We start from the raw sequence: 8,131 nt of genomic DNA on the forward strand, positions 1-8,131 counted from the left end.
TTTCTTATTATTTTTAACACCAACCTTTGGGACAACAAAACTATGGAAAAAAATACTGGTCACAGTTTCATGTGCCACTGCTCTCTCGGCTTAGACTCAGCTGTCTTATCCTGCTTATACTTATATTATAGCCTTAATTGTGCAGGTCAATGTTTTTCTTGAGAGACTGCTAATCTGCTGGTGAAAGCATGTAAGAAAATACACAAAGAGGAAGAGAAGGAGGTTAAAGTTTAAGGTCCCTGAAGTAAGGTACTTGAAGGGCTTTGGGCTTCTTGTACATTTTTCAGGTAAATCTTTCAGTCAAATTAATTAATTGAAGCAGGTATATTCTAAATGCAAGATGGATGGTTGACTTTTTTTTATCTTAAGAATTAGCAATCTGAGGGTGTCCGCCTGTCAGCTCACTGTGCTAGAAATTGAGTGTGAAAACGAAAGGGAGAAATGGAACAAATAATGTAAAGGGATTAACAAATCATTTGCATAACATTTTCTCTGCTTCCAAACTACAGGATCAGGAAAATGACGACGAAGACAGTTTTATCGTCTCCTGTTCTCAGATCAATCAATGTATCAATGGACCTGATTGCTGCTACCATTAATGACAGTCTTTTAATGTCAAAAGCAAAGTGAATCATGGCTAATACATCTTGAAAAACAGAAAAAACTCTACAAACAAAAATATCAGTCAAAAGGTAACTGAACAAGTTGGGAGATACAGGAATCATTTCCCAAAGAAAACCTTGAATACAGTGTATCTTTGAAATGATACTTTACTTTTACTGTGCCAAATGTGTATTAACCTGTTTTTTTCTTACACTTTCTCTCAACTCTTCCAGAGTTAAGACAATAAGACCACTGGGGAGATGAAGGGGATGGCATTATGGAGAGTTAAGCATTATGAGCAGCCCTGAAGCTGTTCTTAAAGAAGGTGAATCAGAGGATTGGGACATAACTGTAACTAAACCCTGTGCCGGACCACAAATGAGAAGCACAAAACATTTTGGGCAAAATGCCACTAAGCCAAGCATCTGGGTCTTAAGTAAACTTCACATCATCACTTTTAACTTTGTGATTACTTCTAAAAGAAAAGAGGCTGTCAAAGTAAAGAAAGTCAATTACCTCAGTTTTAAGCATAAGTACCAAAGTAATCTTGTCCGCAAAGCTATGAAGAGTGTCTAAAGTTACAAAAGATAAATTTATTCTACAACAGTCAAAATGGAAGTCAAGAAACTTCCTCACAAAAAGGTCTAACATGTACAAAAGAGAAGCCCAGAGATTTCATACAAAATAGAAAGATCAGAAGACAAAATGAAATCTGCACAGAGAAACTTTATATTTTTTTAAGGTGATATTTTTGGGTGTCATGAGGACACATACATCTTCCCGCTGGACAGATCACATTAAGAAAATGTACAAGTTTCTTACTGTGCAAAAGTGCGACCTAGTCGTCTCCAGATCTTACAATGATTCCCTGGCAAATGTTAGGTTTCTGTAGCTCATATAAATAGAAATTTAATCTTGTATGTTTGTCTAAGTATCCACAGCAGCAGATGCACTTCCCATGCAGATTATGAATCTCTGTTTGAACAGATCTCACCGTCAATGTATATGAACTGACAAGATAGAATTTCTGTGTGAATACTGAATAATAATCAGGAGGCACAGGTTCAGGTGGTATTTTTATTAAAGACCCACTGCTACTCTAAGTCTTTGCTATTGCCTCTGTACTGAACCTTCTGTTTGCAAATTTGAATCTAATTAATGAATTTCATAATTGTCATATGTGGTCTCACGTTGGGAATTTGCACATGATTCCAACATGTGGAAACTAACCTTTGCATATTATTTTTTTTTTCCAAGAATGGATGGTTGCAGTTAGCTAACACATCAGGATTATCCAGTTATTATTCGATAGTTATACTGCTATGTAAAAAAAAAGTTGACATCTGGATATAATGTCTATTCAATACTGAAAAAGTTACTATGTATAAAAACAAATGACCAATAAAAATTGTACACACATCATCTATTGGGTTGGCTTTACATGTGGAACCATCTCCTTTTCTCAGAGCTTTTGTCAGACTGTGAATTTTCTCCAATACCATGCTTGCATAAAAACCTGACCATTGTCATCTGTAAGAGCATCCCAGAGCTTCCTTAATCTGTTCTTATCCTCCCATTGATAATACAATACATTTTCATGGTAATTGAAATCATATTTTACTCACAGCCATAGAGTAAAAGTATTGCTGCCTACGCTCTGAGACCAAATGTTACATACATCTTGAACAATGGGGTATAAAAGGGCAGCTTCAAAAAATATAACACACTGTGTCAGTATATAAATGAATGTGATGGGAGGAAACAGATGATTTAGAAGATGAAGAAGAAAGGAAATGGAGAAGCTGAGAAATAGGAAAAAATAAAAAATACTAGTTGTGGGACATAAATGTGTCATGTGCAAGCTCACTTATGCACAAGATACATTAGTACATATCCCTTTGACCTCAGTTCTGGCCTCTGACACCTCGAGGCAAAACAGCCTCCATGAATACCTTTTCTTGCACCTGTAGTGATCCGCACGTCACAGACATGCAACACAAGATGCAAATTATTCTTCTGTGTGGAAAGGTGGCTTAGGTGGTTTATTGCTTCTCTTCATTCTACTGAATATGCATAATCAATCCAGCGCTCCGGGTAGCAGAGGGTTGTAATTCTTTCCTCTTCAGAAGATAGCATTAATCATATACTGTATGTTGTGTAGTAATGGGCAATGACTGAATGGAGCGGGACACGGGTCAGCTTAACGGGGTGTTATAATGACAAAGGGGAACATTAGCTAAGGAAATAAACTCCTTGAATCTCGGCCAAACACACTGATTTAATCCAGTAGAGCCAAAAACACCCACCTGATGACACAGAATATGCAATTCGATGGATATTACAGTACATGCTTCACTTGTTGACCCTCGCTGTCATACAGTATAAAGACCCAAGAAAGCACCTTGTCTGTTGATCTAAATATACACAATATACATACAACGAAGACCATCGCCTACTGAAAATAAAATCCCTATCTTTGTGCTCTCAAATCCCCAACATGAAGACCTATCAGGAATCCTGCATGGGTGGACATGTAGGCTTTCCTAGGAATGACAGGGTCTGCTAGAGAGGAACCCCACCCTCGCTTTCTCCAGCATGCCAACACAGAGGAGAGTGGGCAGCGCTGAGACGGCAGCCTGCCGTGGGCACTGCCAGGCTTAAAGCTGCCCTGTCGTCATCAGAGGCTTGCAGAAAAGAACGCTGAGATTCACCAAAAAAAGAGGAGGGGGATCGTTGCATTTAAATCCTCTCTCAACGCCCCCACATGTTTTAGCAAAGCATAAAAATCATTCACAGAGAGAGAGAAAGCGAAAAAGAAAAAGATAGAGGGAAATAGAGAGGAAACAGCTATTAGCAGCAGTAAGCAAGCTCAAGAGATCATAGTGAGGCAGCTCTAATCGCAGTAATGGTTTAAACCCTCATTCCATCCACCAGATGCAAGAAATGTCTACCCAAAAACAAGGCTTTGAAATCCCCCATGTCTAAGAATGTGCCCTGTGGCTATGGTCCTTACTGAAAGACAAAAAAAAGAAAAGAAAATAACAATACCAAAACTGTCTCCACTTTTGGAGTAACTATAAGGTAAAGATAGCTCCTGTGGCCTGTGCTGTTTACACCAACTACATCAAGGAAAGATGAGCAAGCTTGTATTAAAATAAAGGCACATAAATGAATATGAAGACTATGTTAATGTCAGTGATCTTAACTGGGAAGTTAAACGTAAGCATGCTCCTATGGATGGGTTTGAGACCCTACTTTCACCTCTAAAATAAATAAGGCAATCAGTTTTTTAATTAAAGAAAAGACTACAGAACTCACTTTTCATAGAGGTGCCTTAATTTTGCTAAATGTTGCACTGAGGTCCAGGTAAAATATCTAAATATCTCAAAACTGCTGTCTGGCAAAGTCACACTATTAGCATCATTAGATGAAGCTGTCTGAAAATATATGTTCAAACTAAAATAATTGTAATCAGGCTGTTTGTAAAGTGCATTTAAAGCTCACTTAAACACACACTTTATGAAGGTTTAGGAACATGAAAACACATTTTTCTGGTTGTGCCAAAAGCACATCTGGATGAGCCACAAAGCCAAATATACACAAGCTTCTTTTCATCTTTTTCAACTCAGTGTTTTGGTTATTTTATTTTTGGAGACTTCAAAATTGTCACTATTCTTGTATTATTCTCTGCAGGCAAAGCTTTATCTGACAGATTTTTTGTCTTCCAGCCAAGTTTGCTGTTTCTCCAAAGAGCTTCTGTGAACGTCAGGAACCCGTGCAGCTCTTCTTCTCTGTGAAACACAATTTCCTAAAAGCATTTTAGGATTTGCAGTAAATATTGATGTTGAACTGGAACACCAAGAGAGATTTTTAACAGGACAAGGTGTGATACTGCCATTCGATATTTAGAAACTTTTTTCATCATAAATAACATGATTCATCTGCACTTCTATTTAATATTATATTTAATAATAATAATCAACAATAATATCAATACAGTCTAATGTACAAGATCTTCAGGTAGCAGGATGTTCCATGTAATACGTTTATGAATGTGATTTTTATAGGTGACTTCTGCTTAATTATTATTTATCTTATGAATTTAGATCCAATTACAGCTTTGGCTCCTCAACTCTATCCTGTGCCCATGTAAAACATGAGAAAATCTCTTTGTCTAGATTTGTCATCAAAGATACTCACTAAAAGCTGTCACTGCCGATCAAAACTAGGAGTTGGCTTGGAAAAACAAACTAATTGGGATCATTATTATCGTGCTGTCACACAGGCATGAAGAGTCGTTTCTACAGTGTGCATGTCAAATATGACAACAGGCAGGTCAAAACAAATAAATGCTGTCACTTTTGAATTTACATTTATTAGTGTCTTCTATGAATCATTGTGATTGTTTTGACACCTATTTTTGATTGCAGTGAAGTTAACAGATGATTCTGTGAATATGGACACCAGTGTCTTTGTATATTTGATCATATTTGGGGTATGATGTGTACATGTAAACATGAGAAACCTGTTTATACGAATCCCTGCTAACTTGGTTGTAATATTATCCAGTTGTCTGAGTGTTTGCATTGGTGCAGGTTTGTTTTTGACTCATTCACATTCATCAGATCTGTCATTTCTAAGCCAACTGAGTTACATCAACAGTTGAGGATGAATTCAGTTTGGTTTCTAACTGCCTGGACACGTTTACTGCTTTGCTGGAATTTCTTCAGTAATGGAAGTCAAGAGCGTTAATAACGTTTGTCATCTGCATTACCACTGTCAGACTTTCACATTTATTTCAGCATGTAGACCATTATTTATCATCATATGATTGCTTTAATGAATGCTACATAACTTCAGTTAAGGACAAACTTGCAAATATGCCAGAGAATGATCAGAAAACTGAATAAGGTGTTTACATACCACAGTATCCAGGTGTCCATCAGTATGATGGTGCAAAATAGAAGCAACGCTTTTGATTTCAGTAGCTATATATGACATTCTCCATAAAGACACTACATTTTAAATAGGTATATGTCTCATTTTAACATATGATGAAGATTATTTGCTGCTCTACCCTGGTATAAAGGCATCGTTTACTTTGGTGTTTCAGAGAATTGACTGGTGCCTAATATTTAGCCAGAATTCAAACCAGAATTGTGTTACACACCCTCCTCTAAACATTAGCTTTATTCTTGAGTGCAAAACTTTCTTTCTACTACTTTCTTGATCTATATCGTACAGTCATGATATTTGATTTCAAAATCCTCTTCTACAGGAAATAATGCAACAGTTTCACAGTTTCAGAAGTAAATTTAGGACAGTGGACTTGCTTTTAAACGTGCATGCATGCATACCAATTTATTACGATGATTTCTAAACATGTTCCCCATGAAAGGATTTGGTCAGGTCTGGTCCACTACCAACTGTGATTAACTCTTTGTACTAATTTTGATTATGAGACCAACTGTTACCAAGTCATGTTGTCCTAATTTAGTTCATTAGCCAGTACATTAAACTGTAGATGCTTTTGGGACTTCTGAGTGTCATAAGGATTTCTAAAAATGCCCACATGTTTTGGTAACACGTACGTTCAAGTGATGAATAGTTGCACTGAAGTTTGGACACAGAAATCTACAGTTTCTGTGGCCCTTTGCTTTTGTTTTTGGTCATGAGTACCTATTTAGAGGCAGGTTTATGGGACCACTGCCCATTGCGCTCCATTACAATTACTCAGCAGGCATGCATCCCATCCCAGTAATGAAGTGGGTGTTACAGTGGGTGGATTCAAGCCTGAGAGGCCACTATTCTGTATTCCTGCTACTGGGTACAAGGGCTGAGTGGCAGAGAATAGCAGCAGCGCTGGAAGCATGGCACAGTGACAGAAAGCGTGGTGGACTGGCAGACCAACCACAGAACCACAGGCAACAATCTGAGCCTTCAATAGAGCGTATTTGCTTAAGTGTCAGGAGAAATGGAGAATTACATTTCAAAGCCCAGTAAATAAAGTTTGTATTGATTTAATCTAACATGTAATCTGTTTTGCTGTCTGACACTGATTCTGGCAATAAAAGAGAATCATGTAAGACAGCATTATAGATAATACGGCCATAGATCAAATGGAGTTTGGGCAAGAGAAGGGCAATAGATCATGTTCAAGCTAGACTGCTTAGCTGTGGAATTTATAAACTACCTCCTAAATCGAGGTGGCTTTCAATTTAAGTTTTCAATTTACAGATATAGGATTTGGTGTACACTTGATGTAATTTCATTGTCAACTTCAGCAGGGGTTCTGTGGCTTGGGAGCTGCATCTCTCTCAATGTCAACAAAAGAAAACTACACAGACAAAGATCCAATAAATGAACAATACACAGATCATCTGAATGAATCTCTGTGATAATTTTACACATAGCAAGAGTAAGTATTTTATTATACTACATGACATTCAAGTGCACTTCATGTAATGTCAACCCATTTTCAAAACTTCTTTACCTTTTCAGTTTATGAGGTATAAAAGGTATTAACAGGGCTAAAGTGTTAATGCCATCTTCTTCTATAATCATTTCCTTTGTTTTATCCTTGGCAAATATCATTGTGACACTGATATTCTTTATCTTTTAAATCAAATTTACACTAGCCTACTATAAATGAAGCTAACATTTTAAAACTACACTCAAACTTCCAACAGCAGTTACTTTAGATTCCAGACTAGACCTTTAGATAAAAGACTGATAATTAATAATATATTCATTGTATCCTGCTTTGTTTTAGGGTTACGCTTAAGAATGTTACATAAATAAGTAATGTTACTTAAAACTTTAGTTATCATTACAGATATGGGTTCATACACTTTAAAGTATATACTGCTTTGTGTGCTGTCTGCTGCAATTAAGTCTAATATTTGCAATGACATCTAACTGAGGATGGAGATTTACAGTCTGAAGCGTCACTAGTATGAAATACAGATTTGAGTATTTACCAGACAAAATCAGTCAATGATTTCAGAACATCAGTGACAGTATTACCTGCTTTACAATTTATGTTATCTGACATTCTGAACAGTATAAACTACAAGTGCAGATACGACATTAATGTACCTTGGTTTAACACAATTGTTCATTGAAGGGCTTTCAAATATGAAGTGCTAGCACCACTCTCTGGTGACAGAGATTATTACTGTGTCTCAGTGCTGGTAAATGCTGATAAAAGAAAGTAACACAGATGCTCAAAACTAGAGAATTGATATTTAAAATAATACTGAAATATTTTATCATGCTCTTCAATTTTGCAAAATGTTTTGAACATCTAGTTTTTTTGCAACAATAACTTGTGTTCTGTTGAGATGGAGATGTGACTTATTTTATCCATTACTGCACTCTAGTGTTGAAAATAAAGATGTGCATGTTTGACAGTACAATGACAGACACGTCCCAAAAAAGCTTTTAAACATAATTCAGATGTCTTTGTCAGAGGTATGACAAATATGCTTCTGTTTAATAAGAGAGAAGGAACAAAATGCAGACACAT

This window comes from Thunnus albacares, chromosome 2, assembly GCF_914725855.1.
Source record: "Thunnus albacares chromosome 2, fThuAlb1.1, whole genome shotgun sequence".
Taxonomy (NCBI): domain Eukaryota; kingdom Metazoa; phylum Chordata; class Actinopteri; order Scombriformes; family Scombridae; genus Thunnus; species Thunnus albacares.